Here is a 27,401-nt window from a genome sequence, read left to right as displayed (position 1 = left end):
CTGGTGCATGGAGCCTGCTTCTCCCACAGCCTGTGTCTCTGCCTCTCTCTCTCTCTGTGTGACTATCATAAATAAAAGAAAAAAAATTTAGAACCTGATAATGTCTGGAAGTTGGAAGTGATTTTGGGGTCCAAGGTGCAAGAATAAACCTAAAAGATCCTACATTTGAAAAGAGTAAATTTGTGCATGGGAAATAGTGAATATCTAATGATTTACACATCAGTAATTGAAATGAGAGTGAGGGCTAAAAATTGGTCTTGGAGGAAAAAGGTCTGCTTTTACCCCAAGACAGCACTCTAGAAGAGATGTGAACTCCTTGAAGTTAGGCTTTGAGCTTCTCTTTCCGTTTAGCCCCTTTATGTCAAAATAAGGACTATGTTTTAGAAATATAGTCCTTTGGGTTTTCAGACTTTTTTCCATGGACAGATCTAGAATTTGAGTTTGTTAATTCGCGATCATTTTGGATGCTGAGAAATAGAGAGACCAAAAAGGTGGAGCTCCAAGAAGTCCACTTTGTGTTCAGGAACTTGGATCCATCTTAAGAATGTATTTAATATATCCACAACCCTAATAGGATTTAATGTGAACAAAAAGTTGATAGATGTTCCTGCCATAAAACTTGAATCTAAATTTAATCAAGATTCTAAATCAGGGACGCCTGGGTGGCTCAGCGGTTGAGCATCTGCCTTTGGCTCAGGGCATGATCCCGGAGTCCGGGGATCGAGTTCCACATCAGGCTTCCTGCTTGGAGCCTGCTTCTCCCTCTGCCTATGTCTCTGCCTCTCTGTCTCTGTGTCTCTCATGAATAAATAAGTAAAATCTTAAAAAAAGATTCTAAATCATATTAAAAGAAACTTTAACGATACTATTAGTCGAATTTAGAATGTAGTAATTCTGTGACAAAAGAAGATTCCAATTATTAAACAAATATATGGCATAAAAAAGGGAAAGGTGAGATATTAGAGATTTAAAAAGACTTAAAGACATATTTTATCCAAATGAACATAGACTCCTCATTTGGATCCTGATTTGAGTAAACCAATAAACCTCTGAGACAATAGAGGAAAATTGCAGAGACTGAACACTACAAAATATTAAGGACTTATTGTTAATCTTTTCAAGGTTCTGATAATTATATTTTCACTTTGTTTAAAAAGATTTCCAGTTAAATATTCTTATTAAAGTATTTTTGTTTAAATAATATGATGTTTAGTTTTTTATTTAAAATCCTTGAGTAAAAACCTCCAAGGGAATAAAGAAACAAGAAAAGTAGAATAGTGACAATCTCTGAAGCCAGGTTGTGGTACATGGGTACTCATTATGCTATTGTGTTGACTTGGTGTATGGCTAAAAGCTGCCAAAATAAATAATAATCAAAGTACCTCTGTGCAAGAAATGGATGCAAAGATTATATAGTCTTCATTCACAGAAAAAAATATATATATATTAGTTTTGTTTCTCCATTTCTTTGGTTTTAGAGATCTGAAAAACACAACCACTGTAGAATTCAAATATGTTTTTTTTTAAACTTTGCTTCTTTTTCTTATTATTTGAGTTATTTTTAACTATAAATTTGAAAGCATTTCCATCACAGTTGTTTCTAAATTTATTATTTGTACTACTTGTACTAATATTTACTATTTCAATTTAGTTTGTGAATAAGAATAATGTGGTATTATGTAAAAAATAGTAGCTCTTTTATTTAAACTAACAATTGAATTTTAAAAAAATAGAAAGGGGTGACATCATTGCATTTTATCTAAGCTCTGTGCTCCTACCTTTTTGTGTTCTAAGATGTGGCTACCTTCAAAGACCACTCTGCTCTCACATAAGACTTATTTCCACCATTTCTCGGTGACTCAGGTAGGACCCATTTCCATCCTCCTTCATACCTGCCTCTATAAAACTACAGGCCCTCCCTCCACCTTTCCTTAGATGTTTCTTACTAACGACCATTATTCCTATTGCAGTAATCTGAATAAACTCATTTCCGTAATTGTCCTTCTTTCACAGGGTCTCCACTTGTTTGACCTCTGTTATCCTGGACTCTAGATATTTGCACATCCATTTGGTCATTATCAGACATAAGAAAGGATGGAAAGCAAGCCCTCTTTGTGACTCCATCAACAGTAATAACATAAAAAGTGTCCAGGTCCTTCCCCTTTTCCCCCAGATCCTCACAACTGCTGGTACTTTATAATAGATTATATTTGTTTAAGCAAACTGAGTCAACAGTGTGAAACATTTTTACTCAGAGATTAAGGGTTGTTTTCTCTGATATAAAGCAAATTTATTGGAACATGGTGCAAATTTTGAAGACCTTTTCTTTTATGGTATCTGAGCTTTCATGTCAAAGTCATTCTTGTTTTGTTGGGCAAAAGTTGACCCACAAGCAGGGTTCTAAAACTGTGCTAAACCCTTTCAGCTGACTAATGGAACTTTTTACAAAGTTCCTAAAGAAGCAAGATTTAGAAATACCTCATGCTGTCCATATTTACCTGACCACTTTTCCTATGTCAGTTAATTCTGTTTTTCCTCTCTTCAAGAGCCTCTCAAAGCCCAAAATTTCATTTGTTGAGTGCTTTGAGAGGTTTCTTTTGATATGGTAGGATTAACTTTACTGGGATTATTTCCAATTCTAATTGCTTTCCTATGTTATTGGAATGATATGAACTCATATGAATATGTTTCATTTTAAAGTAATAATCAGCTATATACATAAGATTTTGCTTGTATGTACCATGCACATATTTAAATCTTTCATTTCCATGAGATGAAATGCTATGCATTTGTCCTGGGTATTTATTACTAAATTTTGTTCCTTTGCATTGCTACACAGATTAACTTCAGACATCAAAAGGCAACTTTTTTTGGACAAATCTTTTAGATTTGTAACAATGTATAATATATAAGGGCAAGGGCAGCCCAGGTGGCTCAGCGGTTTAGTGCAGCCTTCAGCCCAGGGCGTGATTCTGGAGACCCAGGATCGAGTCTCATGTCAGACTCCCTGCCTGGAGCCTGCTTCTCCCTCTGTGTCTCTCGTGAATAAAATAAATATATAAGGGCAAGGCATTTTGATTTCAGAGTTGTCATGACGGATGAAATCTACTACTATCCCCTATTATCAACTTTTCAAACTCCAAGAAAATGTATAGAGCATAATTAGGGATTACTTTCTAAATTATGAGATTTAAAAAATGATGAGATTTTAATTAAGTATGACTAAGACACTTTTTTCTCATCAACCTAAATATAGAACTGATTAGCATCCTCTCACCTTAAGCCCTCACTGTTTTAGCTGAGGCTAAACTGATCTAATTCCTTCCTTCCTTCCTTCCTTCCTTCCTTCCTTCCTTCCTTCCTTCCTTCCTTCCTTCCTTCTTTCTTTTTTTTAAATATCAGTGACTTCTAGATTGTGCTCAGGGAATTTCTTAAACAGTACTGTTTTGAACTTGACATTCTCCTTTGTGGGGAAATCCTACTTGAAGACTTAGACCTTAAGAAAGAACCTATGTATTTGACAACCACAGCCAATTTACCTCAGTCTGACTGGTGAGCCACTCTATCTGATAATTCATCAAAACTACCAGTTTTGCTCACCAGTCAATATCACACTTTGTATGTCTAGCCCAGATTTGCCACCACCGTCATTTCCTTCTTGGTCTTACTTGAGCCCAGTGGTGCCCTCACTGGCAGCCTTGTCCCTCACTCCAGGACTCTTGTCATGTGACGGAGTTTACCGGATATATCTTCCATCTGGACTTTCCTCTGCTTCTTTCTGGTTCCCTACTGTGGCTCTATACCTTGTAGTTTCACACTTCTGGGTCTTGTGCCTTATTTCTGGATCTTTAAAAGGCATTCACCATGTGAACAATTCTATCCTTCACATATTTGTTTCATTAGTTTTTACATTTATCATCTTTAACTAAGATGCCAGATTCACCAGTTAGGAACTCAGGTTCCTGAGTCATATTCATAATTCACTAATGCCCCTATGGTAGTATTTCTTAGAAAAGTGACAGAAGAAAGTCTCATTTGCCATCATGTATAAATTAATGTCCAGCAAGTCTCATATGTGAGTCTCATACTAGAGTTCTCAACAACTGTGTGTTCTTGTTTACAACATGTTAAAGGATAATAGCAGCTAACACTTGAGAATTTGCTAAGTATTAGGGCACTCCCTGCTTTGCTGTATTTGACCTTTAACAGCCCTGTGATCTGGACATTATTATCTTTATTTGACACATGAGGAAACTAGGAATCAGTTAAGCAACCTCCCCATGGTAACTCAGAAGGGATGAAACTCAAATTTGGAATCTGGCTAATCTTAAGTCCACATACCTTAATGCCATACTGCTTTGAAAGAAGATAACAAGGATGAAAATATCATCTTGTTCATGTATGAATCTGCAGTCAGTATCTAGCATGACGACCAGCTCAGGAAGTTACCAAATGGGTGAAAATTAATTGTGGTGCAATTAGATGAGCTTATAAAGCCTTCTAATTACTGTGGGTGGCTCATCCTTGCAATAATCGTTGAAACTACAGTCTCTCATTCTAATCACTACCTTAAAATATGCTCTGGTCTTTAGATTGTAAGTACTGTGACCTACTGTACCTATGGTAGAATTGATGCAATGCATCTCTTTGTTACCTGGAATTAGATACTAGGGCATGCAGTACCCATATTCCACTACATACCACGTACCTAACAAATTCTATCTCTTCAAAATGTGTTGGTTGTTTCCTCCAGCATCAGTGTATCGGAGGATTACTCTAGGCTTGTTCAGTGTGAGTTTTATTTCTCTACATCAGACAGGTCTACTGTCCAGTTGGATCCTTGCAAATTTACAATCCTCTCTCTATATCTTAGGCTCTGCCTATGTGATGTCAACAACTCTGTGACTTCCCACTGTCACCCACAGCTTCAGACAAAATGCTACTCCTATAGACTCTCTCACACCACTTGATTAGCCTTTAACATCTAGCTCTGACTGGGACTGCCATCTCTTTTGGATCATCTGAGATTTGTACTGCCATTCCTACACCACTGACCTGGTGCCCCAATAATCTAACAACTCTCTCCCTGGGTTTTTATGCCCTGTGCCTTCTGTTTATTCTATACTCTTAGGGCTTATATCCATTCTGAGAGCATTTAGTTCTTTCAGTGATGAGATAAGGCAAAAATATCCAAGTAAATGAAATGTGTCAATTCTATGGATAGATTGTGTGTGGAACAAATACCAGTTCAGTTATAGCCTAAGTGACTAGCACAGAGCTTGACTCATACTAATTTAAAAATTTTTGAAGAGTAAATGAATGAATGCAGAATTCCTATCTAATAATAAGCCTATTTATTCATCTTACATGGAGGGCAATGGATCACAGTCCCATGCAATCAGAAGTGGCCCACTTTGGTGTTATTTCTATGTGTTATGCAGGCAAAATTTTTCTTTTTAAATATGTTCCCTCTCTTATACCTGTTGATATCTGAAAAGTTCTTGACCTTAAAATCAGAGCCGCCTGTAAATCCATGATATCACATTATTTCCTGGGAGCAGATATTTCTCTGCTGTGGAAGACAAAACATAAGAGGCCAAGGTGCCTGCGGAGAAAGGGTAAGGTAACTAATGCATAGATGAATAGATAGGAGAAATCAAAGTAGATTTTGCTTATTTCTCAATTCTGCCATTGATTGGGATAGACAAAATTTTCCCTTCTGTCCTTGCAACATTTTGGGGAATCTTTGACAGAATGACAAATGCCAAGAACTTTTAATGTAAGGTTAGGAGATGCGGATATAAGGCATGGGCTGACAGAGGAATGAAACCATAGGGTCCAGTAAACTTCTCTCATTTAAGTCATTTGGTTCTTAATGAAGGTCAGTTTCCAAAGCAGCGCATATCTAATTAAGTTATTCACAAACACTCTTTCTGAAGAATATTATCATGTTAATCAGTTTTCCTTTTCATCTGTATTATACTAGGCCTTTCTTTTTATCATTTATTTTCCTTTTAAAACAATTATTTATGATTCAAAAGTTTTATTATGGCTCATGATAGCCTTTGCATGGAATTTAGTATATTTATTATTTATTACCATTGCTATGCAGGTCAAATTATTAATTTTAGAATCATCATGTAGCTTTAGAATATTTTGTAACTTGTTTATACTAGGGAAATTTTATTTGATGTGTTCTTTATGAAATCAGTAGATAATAAGGCCTAATCCATTTTGAATTTTTATATCTGTTAGCATTTCTACAGAGTCTCTTCATTGTTTTACATAAAATGAATGGAGGGATATTTAAAGTGTAACATATTCTTGATTAATTTTGAATTTATTATGAATATCTGAAGTTCTGGGCAAGAGAAAAAAATATCTTTGATATATAGACTTTATTTGGCAGATCAATGAAGCTCCCACAATCCCAAATAAGATCAAGAAAAAGGACATACACCTACACATATATCTAGCAAATTATTATATTTCTCAATTTAAAAAGAAAATATCACAAGCTTTTATTTAAAAATATTATAAACATGAAAAGTCAAAATAGCTGAAAGCTAGTTTAAATAGTGAAATAGGGGATCCCTGGGTGGCTTAGCGGTTTAGCGCCTGCCGTTGGCCCAGGGCACGATCCTGGAGTCCCGGGATTGAGTCCTATGTCAGGCTCCCGGCATGGAGCCTGTTTCTCCCTCCTCCTGTGTCTCTGCCTCTCTCTCTCTTTCTCTCTCTATGTCTATCATAAATAAATAAATAAATAAATAAATCTTAAAAAAATAAATAAATGGTGAAATACCATATATGCATAACAAAGAGGAAGTGATTGGGATGTGCAATCCTGAAGTCACCCAAAATTTCAATTCCCTGTCATGATAAAAGAAAGATATTGTTGGATGAGCAAAGAATTAGGGGGAGCATTAGCCCCTGACCCTTGCAGACGAAATAATTACAGCAGGTTTCTGAATGAACAACTGATGAAGCACAACCAAGGTCTCTAGCCAGAGCAAAGCATATATATGTAGTTAACCCTAAAAAGACAATATTAAGACGATGGAGTTTGCTGTATAATGCTTAATAAGTATTCCTGAAGTAAGAGTGAAACTGAGATGGTGCATTTGGGGAAATGTAATGACTATCCCTTGGGTTAGGATGAATGACAGTGAGGGTGACAGTGAGTGGTAGCCAATCTACCTTTTTAAGAAGAATTTTACTTATGTGACGAAAGAGTTAAAGCACTCTCCAAATTTCACACATTAATAGGACTTGTAACTCTGAAATATAAAAAAGAGATTTATACGTCTAAGGATTGAATACATTAGCTTGAAATTCATTTTCTCCTGCTGTTGACTTGGAACCATTTAAGAGAAATAGATGTCAGAAGCTTATGAAGTGTGAATAGGACAGCCATTTAAAAACTAATCATTTTCCTTTCAGGTTCTGAAGCTGATAATAGATTTTAGAACTGGGGGGCTTGGTGTGGTGGAGAGAATGACATGCTCTTCAGGTAGATGTGGCTCAAAAATGTGGCCCTTGGGACACAGTCCTTGCAAAAAAAGACATCTATTTCACAATCTGGAAAAGATGTTCTAAATAGGGAGGCCAAAGGTATGAAAAAGAGCCTCTGAGAACAGAAAAAAATAAATGATCTGTTCCACTGCTATATCTAATGTTCTCAGGAACTTGAAACTTGAATTTTGTCTAAATATAAAACACATGGCAGAGCAGGCCTTCTTAGTTTTCTTTCTCTGGCATTTTGTCAGGTTTTGCTGGAAAAGAGCATCTCCCATTACATAATAGAATTTCCCCTAATGGAGCCTGGTGAAAAGATGAAACCATGCTTTAAGTATACTGAAGAAGAATAGGAAGACTTTTTTTTTTAAACTCAGAAAAACTAATACATTGTTCCAATTAAGTTTATTGAACAAATAGAATATCAAGGCTTGAAGGAAATTTTAGTATTTTTTTTATTCAACTTCGTCATTTCACAAATGAGGAAGCATATTAAGGATAGTGAAGTAACTGGACCAAAATCTGAAAAACTGGTATTCTGTGGTAATCAAGGGCATCAGATATGTAAAAAAAATAATATAAAACATAATAAGATACATTACACAATTGAAAATAAATCAATGTTAGTTATTAGCACTATACTTTTCTTTTGTAGGGGAAATATCTCCTTACCTATGGTGGCAATCATCAAAATGTCCTTACTTACCAATTAAAATATTTTGGCACATGCATACATGGAAATTGCATGTTCAATGTGTATTCAATCTCTTGAAAAGTAGATAAAGATAGTGAGCTGGAAAATGGGAAAAATATCCAGATCACCAGTTTGTAAGTTCCAAGGATCGCTAAGTCATCATTTAACCCCTACCTTTGGGATGAGTGATACTGAAAACACTATTAGAGAATGACACTCTTGTTATATTTCCACAACTGACGCAAATATCATAACCCCTCTCAATCAGGAAATCCTCCATATACTCACCATGTATCTAAAGCCATTTCTTCTTAAAGATAATCGTATAATTTCTACACCGAAGCAAAATAATATTAATGAATAATGGTTTATGAAATGTTCTTTCATGTAATTGTTCTTTTTGATCCCCATAAAAGCCAGAACATTATTCCTTCATTTTACATGTGGAATTGTAAGGCTGATAGATTAAATGACTTGCTTTACACTTGATGAGGGCTGATGTCATTAGCCACGGAGACAAGGAGAGGTGGCTTAACTAGTGCTTCCCCATGGGAAAGAACAGGGAGCCTTCAATTCCAGATAAGGACTGATATTTGGCAACATTGGCTACTAAGTCTTCTACGAATAATTTTTTTTTAAAGGGGGCATGAACAATAACCAGGGAGGAAATTGAAGCAGTCATCAAAAACCTCCCAAGACACAAGAGTCCAGGGCCAGATGGCTTCCCTGGGGAATTTTATCAAACGTTTAAAGAAGAAACCATACCTATTCTCCTAAAGCTGTTTGGAAAGATAGAAAGAGATGGAGTACTTCCAAATTCGTTCTATGAGGCCAGCATCACCTTAATTCCAAAACCAGACAAAGACCCCACCAAAAAGGAGAATTACAGACCAATATCCCTGATGAACATGGATGCAAAAATTCTCAACAAGATACTGGCCAATAGGATCCAACAGTACATTAAGAAAATTATTCACCATGACCAAGTAGGATTTATCCCTGGGACACAAGGCTGGTTCAACACCCGTAAAACAATCAATGTGATTCATCATATCAGCAAGAGAAAAACCAAGAACCATATGATCCTCTCATTAGATGCAGAGAAAGCATTTGACAAAATACAGCATCCATTCCTGATCAAAACTCTTCAGAGTGTAGGGATAGAGGGAACATTCCTCGACATCTTAAAAGCCATCTATGAAAAGCCCACAGCAAATATCATTCTCAATGGGGAAGCACTGGGAGCCTTTCCCCTAAGATCAGGAACAAGACAGGGATGTCCACTCTCACCACTGCTGTTCAACATAGTACTGGAAGTCCTAGCCTCAGCAATCAGACAACAAAAAGACATTAAAGGCATTCGAATTGGCAAAGAAGAAGTCAAACTCTCCCTCTTCGCCGATGACATGATATTCTACATAGAAAACCCAAAAGTCTCCACCCCAAGATTGCTAGAACTCATACAGCAATTCGGTAGCGTGGCAGGATACAAAATCAATGCCCAGAAATCAGTGGCATTTCTATACACTAACAATGAGACTGAAGAAAGAGAAATTAAGGAGTCAATCCCATTTACAATTGCACCCAAAAGCCTAAGATACCTAGGAATAAACCTAACCAAAGATGTAAAGGATCTATACCCTCAAAACTATAGAACACTTCTGAAAGAAATTGAGGAAGACACAAAGAGATGGAAAAGTATTCCATGCTCATGGATTGGCAGAATTAATATTGTGAAAATGTCAATGTTACCCAGGGCAATATACACGTTTAATGCAATCCCTATCAAAATACCATGGACTTTCTTCAGAGAGTTAGAACAAATTATTTTAAGATTTGTGTGGAATCAGAAAAGACCCCGAATAGCCAGGGGAATTTTAAAAAAGAAAACCATACTGGGGGTATCACAATGCCAGATTTCAGGTTGTACTACAAAGCTGTGGTCATCAAGACAGTGTGGTACTGGCACGAAAACAGACGCATAGATCAGTGGAACAGAATAGAGAATCCAGCAGTGGACCCTGAACTTTATGGTCAACTAATATTCGATAAAGGAGGAAAGACTATCCATTGGAAGAAAGGCAGTCTCTTCAATAAATGGTGCTGGGAAAATTGGACATCCACATGCAGAAGAACGAAACTAGACCACTCTCTTTCACCATACACAAAGATAAACTCAAAATGGATGAAAGATCTAAATGTGAGACAAGATTCCATCAAAATCCTAGAGAAGAACACAGGCAACACCCTTTTTGAACTCGGCCACAGTAACTTCTTGCAAGATACATCCACAAAGGCAAAAGAAACAAAAGCAAAAATGAACTATTGGGACTTCATCAAGATAAGAAGCTTTTGCACAGCAAAGGATACAGTCAACAAAACTCAAAGACAACCTACAGAATGGGAGAAGATATTTGCAAATGACATATCAGATAAAGGGCTAGTTTCCAAGATCTATAAAGAACTTATTAAACTCAACACCAAAGAAACAAACAATCCAATCATGAAATGGGCAAAAGACATGAACAGAAATCTCACAGAGGAAGACATAGACATGGCCAACATGCATATGAGAAAATGCTCTGCATCACTTGCCATCAGGGAAATACAAATCAAAACCACAATGAGATACCACCTCACACCAGTGAGAATGGGGAAAATTAACAAGGCAGGAAACAACAAATGTTGGAGAGGATGCGGAGAAAAGGGAACCCTCTTACACTGTTGGTGGGAATGTGAACTGGTGCAGCCCCTCTGGAAAACTGTGTGGAGGTTCCTCAAACAGTTAAAAATAGACCTGCCCTACGACCCAGCAATTGCACTGTTGGGGATTTACCCCAAAGATACAAATGCAATGAAACGCCGGGACACCTGCACCCCGATGTTTATAGCAGCAATGGCCACGATAGCCAAACTGTGGAAGGAGCCTCGGTGTCCAACGAAAGATGAATGGATAAAGAAGATGTGGTTTATGTATACAATGGAATATTCCTCAGACATTAGAAATGACAAATACCCACCATTTGCTTCAACGTGAATGGAACTGGAGGGTATTATGCTGAGTGAAGTAAGTCAGTCGGAGAAGGACAAACATTGTATGTTCTCATTCATTTGGGGAATATAAATAATAGTGAAAGGGAATATAAGGGAAGGGAGAAGAAATGTGTGGGAAATATCAGAAAGGGAGACAGAACGTAAAGACTGCTAACTCTGGGAAACGAACTAGGGGTGGTGGAAGGGGAGAAGGGCGGGGGGTGGGAGTGAATGGGTGACGGGCACTGGGGGTTATTCTGTATGTTAGTAAATTGAACACCAATAAAAAATAAATTAAAAAAAATAAAAAGAAAAAAGAAAAAAAAAGAAAAAAATAAAGGGGGCATGAATTTTTGTATTTAAATAGGGAGCCCATTATATAACTGATATTCTCCTAGGTATTTTGCATGTTATTGCATTCATTTCCACAATGAACCTTCCCTGTGATTAAAGCAAACTGATATGATTTCAACGATAGTTCTTGGCTTAAAGAGCCATGAACTGAACAACTTGTTTCTATAGAGGTTTGAATTAAGTAGAAAATTACTTGCTTTTACACACACATACACACACTCATATATATAAAGGGGTGTGTGTGTATGTATATATACATATATATATATGTACATATATATAAAGGTACGTAATGACATAGTTGTTAACACAGGTTCTGAGTCAGGTAGATGAGATTTATATCCCCCAGCTCAGCTGTTTACTAGTTGTTGGGTCTACCCAGCTGTATGACCTTGGAAAATCTCTTGAGTCTCTGTTTTTTAATCTACAAAATAGGAGTAAATAGAATACTTGAAAGACTGTAGTAAGAATTAAATGAGATGTTTATAAAGTGCTTAGCATATTTTTTAGCACATAGTAGTTTCAATAAATATTAGCAATGACAGGGAACCCTGGGTGGCGCAGCGGGTTTAGCGCCTGCCTTTGGCCCAGGGCGCGATCCTGGAGATCCAGGATCGAATCCCACGTCGGGCTCCCGGTGCATGGAGCCTGCTTCTTCCTCTACCTATGTCTCTGCCTCTCTCTCTCTCTCTCTCTGTGACTATCATAAATAATAAATAAATAAATAAATAAATAAATAAATAAATAAATAAAATATTAGCAATGACAGCACATATGTGATATATGGTTCCAAAAATAGATTTGAGGCAACTATAAATATTCATTAAATAGTAGTTATTCACACAGACTAATAAGTATGTGAAGAAATTGAGGGGACAGGGAATTAGAGGATAAAAAATAAGATGATGTTGATAATAAGATTAGTGCATAATATTTGCGACAAAATGTCCTGTGCATTTCTTTGTGTAAGCCAGAAATACTGCTTCAAGCTTCCTAGCAATTAATACACAGAGGAAAACAAAGTTAAATTAAATTTTGTCATGCCCTTAAATAAAAATAAAACAATGCTTCAGGGCAAGACTACGCTTCTTTTGACCAATTCAGTGGCTTTCTTCATTTTGTGGGCATTGTGACATTGTAAACAATGTCTTCAACATCTTCCCAATAAATACAAAAGTAAACTTTGAATTTCTTATATGTTGATGTAGGCAAAGCCCTAAAACCAAAGTATAATTCAGTGAAGCAATTTCATGTGTAAGAAGGAAAATATGATGGCTTGATGTAACTCCAGTCTCAGCCCCAAATTTAGGGTACCAAGAGATATAAATGAACTCAACTCTGCAAATCTTTTACAGATAATATTTATTAAAACCAACTTTTTGAGATTATATTGCCCAGAACAAAATTAAAGTTACACTTTCTGAGAACTATCTGGGAATTTGATTTTTTTGGGTCCAATTATGAAAGATTCATAAACTTCAATTATTATTTTTTTCAAGAGAATATTAAGTCGTTTATTGATTACACATGATAATGGACGATACACAAGGTTTAATCACATCTATAATTTTATCTGATACAATAATTCAATTTAGATATATTGCACAGGATGTTCCAACAATCATAATAACCAAATAAACTCCAGGACTTTGCTCAGGTGACCCTTTTAACGGTGAACTCCCGGTCACAACACATTAACTGTCAGTTCAACCACACCAAAGTTTGTGGAGACAATGGCTTCTATGTCCAAGCAGGTTGCAAATAAATTTCGAATGGAACCTGGCATCACCCTGGAGGAATTTTAACTTCACACTGTTGGGGTAGCTTACCAAGATGGCTTCAGAGTAGACTAACTTTACACAGCACATTTAAAAAAATACACATTTATTCAGCGTCATGATCAGACTATTACATTTAGCAATCAACAGCATGGTTACAAAAAAAAAATCTACGTTAAAACCCTTTGTTGGAATGCTTTACACTTTCCACAGAACAGAAACTAAAATAACCTGTTGTACAATTAGTCACAAATACAGTCCTCAAGTGTTTGGCCCATTCATAAGAGTATTGTGTAAAATATGTCTTCTTTGCAGCGACTAGACCCTGCCACCACTGTGCTTGGCTGAGTTCACAAGTCTGTTGTAACCTGTAGCTTCCCTGTCATTTCTCTGGTTCTCCTCTCCTGCTAAGCTTTGTTTCCTGGCAGTAATTAAAACCTTCTGCCACTGCCATAGCTGCTGCTGCTGGAACTGCCACAGCCACCTTGGTTTTGTCGTTTGGCAAAGTATTGGCCTCCACCACCATAGGGGCCAGAGCTTCTGCCTCCAAAATTTCCTCCTTTCATGGGTCCAAAATTTGAGGATTGATTGTTGTAATTGCCAAAATCATTATAGCTTTCACCACCTCCAAAGTTGCTTCCATCATTACCAAATCTATTATAGCCATCCCCACTGCCACCGTATCCACCACCACCTCTACTGCCACCGAAGCCACCTTGACCACTGAAGTTCCCTCCACGCCCAAAGTTGTCATTCCCACCAACACCACCTCCACAACCACCACCAAAGTTTCCAGAACCACTTTGGTCTCTTTGGCTGGACAAAGCACTAGCCATCTCTTGCTTCAATAGGGTTTTCCTTACCACATGGTTGTGGCCATTCACAGTGTGGTATTTTTGAATGACAATCTTGTCTACAGAGTCATGGCCACCAAATGTCACAAAAGCAAAACCTCTCTTTTTGCCACTGCCTGGGTCAGTCATGATCTCAATCACTTCAATTTTCCCATACTGTTCAAAATAATCACTTAGATGATGTTCTTCAGTGTCTTCTTTAATGCCACCAACAAAGATCTTTTTCACTGTTAAATGGGCACCAGGTCTTTGAGAATCTTCTCATGAGACAGCCCTCTTTGGTTCCACAACTCTTTATCCGCCTTGTGTGTCCTTGCATTCATGGCTGCATCCACCTCCTCCACGGTGGCATACTGACCAACCCAAAGCCTCTGGAGCGCTTGGTGTTTGGATCTCTCATTACCACACAGTCTGTAAGCATTCCCCCTTGCTCAAAATGGCTCCTCAGACTCTCATCAGTTGTTTCAAAGCTCAAACCTTTGATGAAGAGCTTCTGCAGCTGCTCAGGCTCTTTTGGGAGACTCTGACTTAAACCTGATGGCTGTGGGAGGGGAGACTTTACCGATGCTTACCCAGCGGCATCCAGGGGCAGAAAGGAGTAATCTAACAAACGTATCTTAAAGTTCAGTTATTAAATGAACTGGAAGTTGCATTGATTTCCTTATTAGATGTCTCATCACATGACAGGCCACCATAAATTAAACCACCTAATTAGAGAGATAACTTTTTTTTTCACTTAGACTTTCCAAAATCATAGAAGTCTTTATTTAAACAACAACTATGATAAAAGAGTAAGCTTCATGATGGAAAGAACTCTATCTTCTTTAGGGCTTGATCCCCAAAACTATAACACTCCCTGACACATGTTATAAAAAATAATTTTATTTTTAAATAACAAGAGAATCAATAGGTGATCTGAAGTGGACTCCAAAGAGGAGGCAAATATGTAAGTATCAGGAAGGACCTGAGAAGAATTTACAAATAGATGCAAAACTGAAGACACTAGCTAATATCCACAGGAAGATAATGGATTACATTTAATGAGGCACAATCTGCATTCCTATGAACCAGAATCCTTCGCATTACTCTCAGATTTCTACAACTTAGTTGTAAAATAGCTCAAAGACTGAGCATTAGGTTGAGATCACAATGAAGTAAATGCTAGACAGGAAAGTCAATAATCCTCTTGGTCTTTTTCACAATTTTCCCTGTAGTAGTCACTCCAAAGTATTTTTTATGAGCTAATCATGCATACTGATTAACCAATACATTTAAATTGGATATATCATATAGAGAAATATTTAAATAAATACAAATGTATAATTTTTACCTTTCCTCACTATTCTTATCACTGTGAATACAAATTTTCTTCTCAATTTGCCTTCAAATGGATAAGCTCAAGTCCTTTTGCTTACTTGTGTCAAAATCCTCTGTGCCTGTATTGCTCTGTATTTGGACCTTTAGGGTCATTTCTTTTTTTCTGCTACAGGTGCTCTCCTCAGAGGAGTATATTATGTCTTTTTTTGCTTTAACTGCTGGCAGTTTTTAGCTCTTTGGCTATCTATTCAATTTCTGCTTACCTCTTTTTTCAAGGGAAAAAATAAGTCAGAAGTACAGGTTGCCCAGGGACTTACAATTGGGCAGCTATATGTATATGTTTTGATTTGATTTGATTTGATTTGATTGATTTTTGGTCCGACTGAGCCCTCAAACCTGTGGAGTCTGATGCTTCCTCAGGTAGTAAATGTCAGAATTTATTCGATTGTTGGACACTCCGTTGGTATTTGGAGAATTGGAGAATCGGTTGTTGGTGCTGGCAACACCCTAGTTAAGTGATGAGCAGAGAGGGCTGTGGAGAAGCCTTAAGAGTTAGAAGAAATCCAAGAGATCATTATGTGGTGGAAACCAAGACAGAATTTTCTAAGGAAATAAATGGTCACTAGCATCAGTGCTGCAAAAAAGTCAAGTAAGGAAAGGCCTGAAAAGAATGAATTGTATTAAAAAAAAAAAAAAAAGAATGAATTGTATTTAGTACTAACTTTTGAAAATAATGATTCCAGGGAGGAGTCAGGATAAGAATGGGGTAAGGGTGGAAAAGTACATAAAAAGGGGCTTGAGGAAAACCAGATGCAGTGAATTTAAAAATTACCTCGAAATGTGGAAGTGAAAAGTGCATAGTGGATATAAATTTTTTGACTCTTTGTGTGCCAAGCAGCAATTCCAAGCTGTTTATACTCTTTGTCATCCTAGGAAAGCTCAGTATTTTACTTTTGCTTTGTACATAATGGTAACAAAATTACACGGATATCCCAAGGCAAAGAAGATAACATATAAACCTAGATCTGCAGGACTGCACATTTTCTATGTTTTTATCCACAACAGATAAGTTGAGTTTCTCTGTCTTAAAAATTCTCTAATTCAGAACCTCTATTTTTCTAAGATACCAGATAACTGAAATAATTTTGTAAGGATCTCTTGGGTCACATCACAATAATCCAATTTAGCCAGACCTAAAGGGTGGCACCTAATATACTAGTGACTGATCTTTTTCTTTCTTTAAATCACTTCTTGTAATGCTAATTTTAAATCAGCTCTGAGAAGAAAATTGACTTTAAATGCCTAATGTAATTTCAAAATGTCACAAACTTTTAATAGACAGCTAAAAACAGTTTTGCTTTTTTTTTTTTAAAATAAATGTTCTGTCTCTGAGATGAAAAATGAGAGGTTAGATATAGTTAATGCAGTTATATCTGAGTCAACCATTCCCAGAGCCACTTGAGATGGAGAGGATATTTTTATTCTTTTATTTTCTTGCTAATTAATATTAATTAGTGCGACTGAAATTTAATTAGTTCAGAGTTGGCATTTTCCCCTTAAACAAAGAAATGTTGTTTTACCATTTTATTTATTTGTTTAAAAGATTTATTTACTTATGTGTTAGAGAAAGAGAGTGTGCGTGTGCATGAGTGGAGCAGGGACAGATGGAGAGGGAGAGAGAATCCCAAGCAGACTCTTTGCTGAGCCATCCCAGGACCCTGAGATCATGACCTGAGCCTAAACTAAGTCTTTCATTTAATCAGTGGGAATGCAAAGGCAGCATATTCTCATGGCTACCATTTTTTGTTTTGTTTTGTTTTTGTTTTTATTTTGAGATGAACCATTACAGGTTATGGCAGCCTTTGTGATTGCCAATTATATATAATTTTAGTATAGAAAGGATTTCACAGTTCTTTGAGAGCACTGCTTCCCAAAATAAAGCATACAAGCAGAGGGAGTGGTGTGTGTAGTGTATTAGCAGGGGGACATGAATTCTTTAAAAGAAATTTTCAACTCTTTATTTTCAATTTGTTGATGATCTCTAATGTAACATATGCACATTAGGAATTAAGAGAGGGCCTTCTATATAGCTTCCTAAGTTCAGTGATCATTTTTGCCTTTATTTTCTGGTGTTACTCCCATCAAAGAAATCTCAATCAGTGTTAGGGAACACCCCATGAATGAATGTAGCATAGTAGATCAAACTGATAAAAGTAGTAGATGCATTGAATCTTCATGAGGCACACAGAAAAGAGCCTGAACCATTTTATTATAAACTATTACCTAGAGGAAGAATGAACACTTTAACAAGTTATTAAGTGAGAATTCATTACAATTGCCGCTAAAGGATTGTTGCTGGCTGGCATTTAGTTTAGAATGAGAGCTGATCTGAATTAGCAAAGAACCCTGGAAGTTATTAATGATATTTTGTAGAACATACACAATAAAACAATGCCATGCTCTGAATTTGTATTGTTGAAGTTAAAATACAGGAACAGACTAAATGCAGAACCAAGTCTGGAGTTACATCTTTCTGCTTTTAAAAACTTTGACAATTTAGCCTCAGAAAAAACATTGTCACATTACATTAATGTTGTAAATTTACATTTTATTTTTGCTTTGGTTAATCTAATTGGCAAGTTTACTCTGCTTTTATAGTTTTGTTAGAGCTAACCACAGTACCTTTACCTCTGATCGTATTAATATTAAAACAAAAGTGATTTTGGTCAACAATAAGAATCTGGAAGAATATTTTCCTTTTAAAGGCATCTGTGGCTGAGAAATGACTGTCTGCCAAATGATCCATTTGTTCCCTGTTTTAGATGGGGTTTCCTAGAAGCAGAGCCAGGGACTGGGATTCTTCTATAATGATTTATTGAGGAAGTGATTTCAGAAGAGGATGGGGGCTGGGGGGATAGTGAAAGCAAGATAGAACTGAGGAAGGAGCTAAGCAAGGATGTGGTCTCAGCTGGAGACCAGCTGGAACCAGGTTGGTTCCACTGAAAGCTATGGAGCATAAATTTCACCAGCTTATCCAGTGTCACCAGGGGTTGCTGCCCCCTGCAGTTATTATAATGGCTTCCATTAGGAGGAGGGAAATAGCTGTGAGCCACTAAAGATTGCTGAGGCATGAGAACTGGGGGATGGGCATTCCAGCCCAGTAAAGTGGATCTGGACAAAGCAACCATGAAGCCTGCTATAGTGCCTGCCTAGCAGTGCTCAGATACACTTGCTTCTCGAATTAAGTTGACTCCATCTAGTCACAGCTCTTCCAGGGTCCTGAATGGTCAGTGTTCTGGGAAGACTGACAAGAAGTTTGTTTAGATAAACTATAGCTCTTATGGTGCAATTGACCGGGAGATACTTTTTATCTTTTCTCCACTACCAGCTATTCAGTAATGCCTCTTCCTTGGCTAATAACTCTGCTGAACTAGTTGGCTTGCCTTATGGCATCTGATGCAGTTACCATGCTTTTATCAGCCTGTGGTTATTAGAATTGTTTGTTATAGTAAAAGTGATCATGGAAATACAAAGAGATAACCCAACAAATCACCCCTCTTGCATTGGCTAGCATGAGGCTCTCATCCTCATGATGAATAGGATCAGTTACCCCTGCTGATATGGTAACTGGTTTTTTGTTTTGTTTTGTTTTTTGGGTTTTGTTTGTTTGTTTGCTTTTTGTTTTGTTTGTTTGTTTGTTTGTTTTGTTTGTTTGTTTGATGGTCTACTGGCTTGAGGAGCTGAAAGTAGCCAGGAATTAGTTATAGCTTTAAGTTTATTGGGACTCTTCCTGTGTCTGCTGGTGGAAGCATCCCCCCTCCAGGAACCAGAACCACAGAGCCTAAAATAACAGAAGTGGGGAAACACAAATTCCCTGAGTGGGTGACTGGGAGTGGTGACCGGGAGTGATGATGAATGGGCCCATTCTTGCTTTTATTCCTTCATTCCCAGACCTTGCATTCTTTTTTTTTTTTTTTTAAGATTTTTATGTATTTATTAATGAGAGACACACAGAGAGAGAGAGAGAGGCAGAGACACAGGCAGAGGAAGAAGCAGGCCCCATGCAGGAAGCCCGACATGGGACTCGATCCCGGGTCTCCAGGCTCACGCCCTGGGCCAAAGATGGTGCTAAACCGCTGAGCCACCCAGGCTGCCCCCAGACCTTGCATTCTAATTACTGGTGACACAGCACTATTAATGTCCATTGTTTTAAGGTATATACTGCATCCTGAAGAACTCTCCATCCTTATAAAATGTCTTCGACAAGAGGGAACTTCAACAGCCCTTAGGAGGACTTTCCACCACTATTAAGTCAGCAGCTTCTGAATGATCCAGAATATGGTGGGATCAATAAATAGATACCATGGCTATGTTCCACCACTGCACATCTTTTGCCATAAAGCTTGTCTCTTGGTCCCTGGAAATGCTAAGTGGGATTTGGAGGCTTAGATCAGACACTTTGGAGTGCTGCCAGCTGAGTGCTATGGGCAGAGACTGAAAGTTGTTTGACTATCCAGATGAAATATTGCCTCTGTAATGCACAAGAGGTTTGATATAATCAACTTGCCGCCAAATTGCTGATTTGTCTCTTTAAAGGATGATACTGTATTGTCAGTGTTTTGTGTTGCTGGCATATTGTACACTCATTCATGGTAGCAACTGATCATCCTTTGTGAGAGGGAACCCATGCTGTTCGGGCCCTCACATGGCTTCATCTCTGTCACCATTTCTTCTCTGTTCTAGAGCTCATTGCATGAGCACTGAGTCAACCAACAACAGATGCTAGTTGCCATCTATTGGTGAATTCACCCTGTCAACTTTGTTATCTAGTTCTCCTTCCATGATGGACACTGTCTTGTGAGCCTTGATTTATGATGCAAATATTGTTATATGTTGTACTCATTCCCCAGCTCCATCCAAATGCTTCTTCCATGCCTCTAATCTAATCTTACTTCCAGGCTTCTAATTCACCAGATAAGCCATTTATCATGCAGTCAATTTTTGTCCTTATCATAGACCACTTCTTTGTGATTCTCAAAGTGGATGAACAGATGCACTGCTTGAAGTAGGACACTCATCATTGTCTTTCAGGGCCATCCTTGAGTGGAGTATGGTTCAGTAGAAGCACATTTTCAGCTTGAATCTATATACCAAGCCAATCCACCTGTGAACCAAGCTCAGGTTTTTCTCTCCACCACTAGCTATAAATAGAATCTGCTTTGGATCCCCCATTCTGGTGGATATGGAAAATAATGCTTTTGCAAATAAATAGGCCTGCCAGGCAGATAATTCTTTTTTTTTTTTTATGTTCTGCCTCTCTTACAATAAGTATTGTGTTTTACTATTTAGCTCCGTCTACTCTCAGTCAAAAAAGATGAAAGTACCTTTAAATACTACCAAAGAGGCCTCTAATTCTCACATTTTGCTTTATATTGATAACTAATAGATCTGAGCCTTCCATTTTCTCTCTTCAATGCATTAGTGGCACTTAGCATAATTCAAGCAATTCCGAAGTCCTTATAGCTACTATTTCCTTTGTACCTCTCAAAACCAAAGGCACACATCTGTCCGTGTATCCCACTCCACCTCTGTTCCACTCTAGATCACTACAGATGAAACTCTTAGTGATTGGACAGCTACAACATGCCAGGACCTAGTAATACTCCACTTGCCACTAATGCTGTCTGTTAATTGCTATACAGCTTTGAATGGTCTTACCTCAGAATCCTATCGTTCAAGCAAGCTTCCTAGGATCTATCAGTACAAAGTCTGCTAGGTTGCATTCTTTAGAAGCAGTCTGAGGTGAAGAGTTGTCTGCAAGTGAATTATTGGGGTAGTACTCTGAGAAGTTGGAATGAGGGAAATTAGAAAGAGTTAGGGGAAAAAGGCTAATCAAGGTATAGGTCTCAATAGGAATCTGTCTTCAGCCTGATCTGAGGAAGCTCTGGAGCCTGATTTTCCTCTATCATAGAGGTGGTCACTTTGAGGCACAGGGCCTGACTTTGTATATCAATGTACCAGTCTTTGTGTGCTATCCCTTGGGAAATGGGAAAACTTCCCAGGCAAGATGGCTCCCGCTTAGCTGGGGATAATTCTAAGGAGAAAAGGTGCAACTCTAAGGTCTTAGCAACAAACACAGTAGCTGGGAGATGAGTTCACCAACCCAGTAATGGGCCTGAGACACCAATCACAGCTTTCACATTTTTTTCTCCTTTCAGTTAAGCTGGGCTATATGACTATCTCTAGCCAAATGAGAAGCACAATTTCTAATCCATCTTTTCCTGCTACAGTAATTTGGAACACTACATGTTCCAGTTGGTGAGTCTATGAGATGATGGAACCTTTATAATCCTAAGTCTTTAAGTGACTAAATGAGCAGAGACCCCTGGAGTATGTGGGTGCACATGTGCATTGGGAAGAGAGGGGCATGTGTAAGACTATGTCCTACTCAGACTTTTTCTAAAAAGATCTTAATTAATTAATTAATTAATTAATTAATTAAAATTTAGAGAGAGTGTAAGCAGCAGAGAGGGATGGAGGGTAAGGGAGAGAGAATCTCAAGAAGACTCCTTACTGAGCACAGAGCACAGCATGGGGCTCGATGCCCCAGATCATGACTGGAGCCTAAATCAAGAGTTAAATGCTCAACTGAGCCACCTGGATGCTTCATACCCAGATTTTTTTTTAAAGATTTTATTTATTTGTTCATGAGAGACACAGAGAGAGAGAGAGAGAGGCAGAGACACAGGCAGAGGGAGAAGCGGGCTCCATGCAGGGAGCCTGACGTGGGACTCCATCCTGGGTCTCCAGGATCACACCCTGGGCCGAAGGTAGGCGCTAAACCACTGAGCCACCCAGGCAGCTTTTGGAATATAGTAGATCCTCAATAAAGTTTTATTTAATGTATGACTGATAAGGAAGTCTGGGATGTCCTAAAACCCAGGTTATCCTTTAGTGTTCACCCATCTAGATAGAATGTCTGGTAATGGTAACAAGCACAGCTAAGTTTTAGGGGCAGAGAAATCCTAAAGGATTTCATTGTCTTACTTTCACTCAAAGTTTTACTGTAGAACTTCATCATACTTTTTTGTTGTTGTTGTTGTTCTTGCTTTTTTTCTCCTTAGGGGATTCACACTATGAAAAAGCTTACTAGCTCAATCTAGCTACTGATAAGATACTTCTGGCATGTCAACAAATAAACTCTCTTGAATCCAAGCCAAACTGGAATCTTCTGTTGTCCACAACATTAGAACATTGTTTGATCAGACAACAAAAAGACATTAAAGGCATTCAAATTGGCAAAGAAGAAGTCAAACTCTCCCTCTTCGCCGATGACATGATACTCTACATAGAAAACCCAAAAGTCTCCACCCCAAGATTGCTAGAACTCATACAGCAATTTGGTAGCATGGCAGGATACAAAATCAATGCCCAGAAATCAATGGCATTTCTATACACTAACAATGAGACTGAAGAAAGAGAAATTAAGGAGTCAATCCCATTTACAATTGCACCCAAAAGCCTAAGATACCTAGGAATAAACCTCACCAAAGATGTAAAGGATCTATACCCTCAAAACTATAGAACACTTCTGAAAGAAATTGAGGAAGACACAAAGAGATGGAAAAGTATTCCATGCTCATGGATTGGCAGAATTAATATTGTGAAAATGTCAATGTTACCCAGGGCAATATACACGTTTAATGCAATCCCTATCAAAATACCATGGACTTTCTTCAGAGAGTTAGAACAAATTATTTTAAGATTTGTGTGGAATCAGAAAAGACCCCGAATAGCCAGGGGAATTTTAAAAAAGAAAACCATACTGGGGGCATCACAATGCCAGATTTCAGGTTGTACTACAAAGCTGTGGTCATCAAGACAGTGTGGTACTGGCACAAAAACAGACGCATAGATCAGTGGAACAGAATAGAGAATCCAGCAGTGGACCCTGAACTTTATGGTCAACTAATATTCGATAAAGGAGGAAAGACTATCCATTGGAAGAAAGACAGTCTCTTCAATAAATGGTGCTGGGAAAATTGGACATCCACATGCAGAAGAATGAAACTAGACCACTCTCTTTCACCATACACAAAGATAAACTCAAAATGGATGAAAGATCTAAATGTGAGACAAGATTCCATCAAAATCCTAGAGAAGAACACAGGCAACACCCTTTTTGAACTCGGCCATAGTAACTTCTTGCAAGATACATCCACGAAGGCAAAAGAAACAAAAGCAAAAATGAACTATTGGGACTTCATCAAGATAAGAAGCTTTTGCACAGCAAAGGATACAGTCAACAAAACTCAAAGACAACCTACAGAATGGGAGAAGATATTTGCAAATGACATATCAGATAAAGGGCTAGTTTCCAAGATCTATAAAGAACTTATTAAACTCAACACCAAAGAAACAAACAATCCAATCATGAAATGGGCAAAAGACATGAACAGAAATCTCACAGAGGAAGACATAGACATGGCCAACATGCATATGAGAAAATGCTCTGCATCACTTGCCATCAGGGAAATACAAATCAAAACCACAATGAGATACCACCTCACACCAGTGAGAATGGGGAAAATTAACAAGGCAGGAAACCACAAATGTTGGAGAGGATGCGGAGAAAAGGGAACCCTCTTGCACTGTTGGTGGGAATGTGAACTGGTGCAGCCACTCTGGAAAACTGTGTGGAGGTTCCTCAAACAGTTAAAAATAGACCTGCCCTACGACCCAGCAATTGCACTGTTGGGGATTTACCCCAAAGATACAAATGCAATGAAACGCCGGGACACCTGCACCCCGATGTTTATAGCAGCAATGGCCACGATAGCCAAACTGTGGAAGGAGCCTCGGTGTCCAACGAAAGATGAATGGATAAAGAAGATGTGGTTTATGTATACAATGGAATATTACTCAGCTATTAGAAATGACAAATACCCACCATTTGCTTCAACGTGGATGGAACTGGAGGGTATTATGCTGAGTGAAGTAAGTCAGTCGGTGAAGGACAAACATTGTATGTTCTCATTCATTTGGGGAATATAAATAATAGTGAAAGGGAATATAAGGGAAGGGAGAAGAAATGTGTGGGAAATATCAGAAAGGGAGACAGAACGTAAAGACTGCTAACTCTGGGAAACGAACTAGGGGTGGTGGAAGGGGAGAAGGGCTGGGGGTGGGAGTGAATGGGTGACAGGCACTGGGGGTTATTCTGTATGTTAGTAAATTGAACACCAATAAAAAATAAATTAAAAAAAAAGAACATTGTTTGAGAATATGTTCCTTTATTCCTGTTATGTGAATGCAGTGGCTGTCTGAATACACAATTTCTGGTTACTAAGGAGTTGTCTTACCCACCCATATTTGTTTAAAGAATTGCCTGTTTAAAGGATTCAAATAACCAGTTGATTCTAGGGTGTCTTCTACTCTGTCACAGTTTAAGAAGTTTGACGTCGTTGTTAGCTTTTGAGTCAGAATTCTCCTCATGAAATGACTTCTTTGAGATCAAAACCAAACCAAACAAGCAGGTATCAAAGGGAAGAGGGAATATTTGGCATACCAGAATTCTACTGCTGCGAGAAACAAACATTTTTATTCTGAGTCAGCAGTGCTACCTTGGGAGTCTGAAAATGGTTCCTGAACCAGCGTCACATAATCTCCAATACAAATAAACGAACAAAAATATATTGCAAACATCTCAAACCCAAGTTCTCAAGGTCCAATTTTCCATTTCTTTAAGGCAAAGAGGAAGATCTCAATAAGAGCATTATAAGACTCAATTGTTTTTGAGCTTTTCTGAATTAGAAAACCATCTGTAGGGAAGCCCTGAGGAATATAGGAATAAACATCATCTTGAGATTTATGATCTGGCCCTGAAATTCTACCTCTTACCACCTCTGTGACCTTGAACAGGTTACTTCACCCCTCTGGGTCTGTTTCCTTACCTCTACTTAGACCCCATTGAGGATTATGAAACCATTGAAGGTTAGAGTAGATCTCTAAGATTATTTTTAGTTCAAAAATTCTTTGGTTTTATAAAAAGGATGATGGTTGAAATTTTAAAAATTATTTGAAAGATTTGGGGAAATGATAAACTGTTGATGAGACCAATAGTTGTAACAGTAGGAAGGAAAACCAGATTTATTGAGTGCCAGCTATGTGCTAAACATTGTGCTAAATGCATATATCGTGTTTAAGATTTACAACAGCACAGCCAGGCAGTATTATTATCCTTATTTGACAGATGAAAATAAGTCAACATTAAGCAATTTAAATAGCTAGTAAATAGTGAAACCAGAATTTGAACCCAAGAAAACTTCACCAAAGCCCTTGTTCTTTTTAGTAAGCAAAAAAGGAAATTAAGAATACTTATCTGTTAGAGAAAAACTGCTATTTTGAAGGAAGGTTTTCTGAATGAAGTTATAACTTTAGTGTTGTCCTGCTGACTTTTGAGACGTTTTGCAATATCCACATTTGGGGCAATAGAACCTATGTGATATTTATGATGTTTATTTCAACTTGGTAACCTTCACAAAGCAAACATATACTCCCTGTTTTATTCATTTCACTCATGGAGCTCTTTTTCTTGTTATTTTTATACCTTAGGGAGAAGGGAGATTATTCTTAATGAGAAAAAGGAGCAAACAAGACTAAAGCATCAGCTCTGAGCCCATTATATTACAATATTATCACTTTCTAAAACCCGTTAAGGGCCCAGAAAGCCTATATTCCTCTTTGGCTTCTCTGTGTATTACAGGGTCTGCCAATACTAAGTGTTCAATAAATGCAATCTCTTATAAACTAGACTCATATTTTAAACAAAAAATGAAAATAAAAAATGGAGAATGATAAATTGCCCATATACCTCTCAAGACAAAATAATTCAGTAGTTGTGCAAGGGTCTTAAAATGTAAAATTATGAATTTTAAAGATGAACATAAAAACAAATCATAATGTTTGTATTTTATGTAGAGCGTACTTCTGGTATGAAAACATGTTTGCAAATTTTACCATCTGGAATTTTCAGGCAGGCTCTAGCCTATTTGAAATTCCCCAGCAGTATTAGCACTGAGCATCCTCATAATTTGCCAGGGTTGTATTCCCTCATTTAAAGTCAAGAATAGCTCCCTGAGTTATTTTGGCTCACGTTTTGAAAAGAGACCAGAGCAGCTGCACAGGAGTGTTGGGTGTCCTCATAGTTCATCCCTTGAGGGATGTTTCTTCCACTTATTGCTGTTTGTTCCTATTTTTAAATCATTGTCAGTACTTTTTCCTTGGCTCTTCTCACTGTCTACACTTGTTTTTTGGCTCTTCTACACAAATGATTTTATGTCCTCTTTCTCTTGGATTTAGGTTTAGTTGAACTCATTCGCACATTTTTGGACAAAGGTGAATAAAGAGTTCTTTAAAGCATGCAGCAGATGTAGATCCTAATTTTACTTTTTGGTTTCAATGTATAATATGAAGCTCTTGGATATTATACTGAGTATTCTTTTTAATTTGTCTTCTTCTTAGCAACAACACAGTACTCTTGAAGGGATTTGTTTTAATTTTTTCCCTCCAACTTTTTTCATTAGATAATACATGTCTGCAGGGAATACTTCCTTTGCTTTGGTTTCAGTATGGTCTTGCATTTTGTGAATTATCAATGCATTGAAGATATAGAGACCTTTTTTATTTTTAGCTATTTAAATTGTAGATTAAAGGATAGTCCTCTCAGCTGGTGTTAATTGGAGAAAAGCCATCACTAAGTTTGCAAGAGTTTAGAAGGTAATCAAGTGAGGCATACACTTACTGACCTTGTTAATCCCATCATATTCATGATTTCTTCCTTCTTTCTTCAGAACT

At 37.6% G+C, this 27,401-nt stretch overlaps 2 long non-coding RNA genes across 2 annotated transcripts in view; one reads left to right on the top strand and one right to left on the bottom strand.

Moving 5' to 3' along the window:
- Positions 1-23,705, top strand: part of LOC144312930 (uncharacterized) — a 100,832-nt gene extending 77,127 nt beyond the window's left edge. The window contains exon 3 of the long non-coding RNA XR_013378586.1: positions 22,670-23,705. This is a non-coding gene — a long non-coding RNA (uncharacterized LOC144312930). The remainder of the gene's footprint in view (positions 1-22,669) is intronic.
- Positions 1-27,401, bottom strand: part of LOC144312931 (uncharacterized) — a 92,736-nt gene that overhangs the window by 57,403 nt on the left and 7,932 nt on the right. The window lies entirely within an intron of this gene.

The sequence above is a fragment of the Canis aureus genome, chromosome 4 (genome assembly GCF_053574225.1).
Source record: "Canis aureus isolate CA01 chromosome 4, VMU_Caureus_v.1.0, whole genome shotgun sequence".
Taxonomy (NCBI): Eukaryota; Metazoa; Chordata; class Mammalia; order Carnivora; family Canidae; genus Canis; species Canis aureus.
Note: the sequence above shows the minus strand (reverse complement) of the source record. Positions and strands in the feature narration are given on the sequence as shown.